This window comes from Castor canadensis, chromosome 5, assembly GCF_047511655.1.
Source record: "Castor canadensis chromosome 5, mCasCan1.hap1v2, whole genome shotgun sequence".
In the NCBI taxonomy this organism is placed as follows: Eukaryota; Metazoa; Chordata; class Mammalia; order Rodentia; family Castoridae; genus Castor; species Castor canadensis.
Window position 1 is genome coordinate 89,250,137 of NC_133390.1, and position 691 is coordinate 89,250,827.

General features: G+C 42.5%; 1 non-coding gene across 1 annotated transcript; it reads left to right on the top strand.

Moving 5' to 3' along the window:
- Positions 1–365: 365 nt before the first annotated feature.
- LOC141423558 (U6 spliceosomal RNA) lies at positions 366–472 on the top strand. Its single transcript, XR_012448403.1, has one exon. It is a non-coding gene; the product is annotated as a U6 spliceosomal RNA (small nuclear RNA).
- Positions 473–691: the final 219 nt, after the last annotated feature.

Genomic DNA, 691 nt, shown 5'->3' on the forward strand with positions numbered 1-691 from the left:
AGATTTGACACTGAGCAGAGCCAGGAATGAGCTGAGGGAACAGACTCCACAAAGACCCAGAGGGTCTGTGTTCAGGGACAGAGACTGACAAACACAAAGGCCTTGGGATGTGACCTAGCAAGGCTACTTCAAAGACAAGCAGGAGGCCACTGTGTCCTGGGGAATGGAGCAAGAGAAGAATGGTAGAAAGATAGAGAGGTTCATCAGGCCCACATCTCACACAGCCAGGGGAAGATTGTGAGGAAGCAAATGGAGAGAAAGAGCAGAATGACATGTTCTGAATTATGTTCTGAAGAACTATTCCAGCTGCTACATAGAGAATTGATTAGAGAGGTAAAGGATAGATCGGCAAGAGTGGAAATGTAGTGCTCGCTTCGGCAGCACATATACTAAAATTGGAATGATACAAAGAAGATTAGCATGGCCCATGCACAAGGATGACACGCAAATTCGTAAAGCGTTCCATATTTTTTATCTTTATTTGTTTTTATTTTTTAATTTCAATCCTCTCTCTGTTCCTCTAATGCCTGTTCAGCTTACTGTCGATTAGTACCCTAACGCTCCCTGTTGCCCTTTTCTTTAACTTATTGCTTTCCATCTCCGCTCACCGTTCCATTCTAAATATTACGATTGTTGTTATTACAAGCTAGAAAATACTTAATTGCACACAGTACAGGGACAGTAACAACAC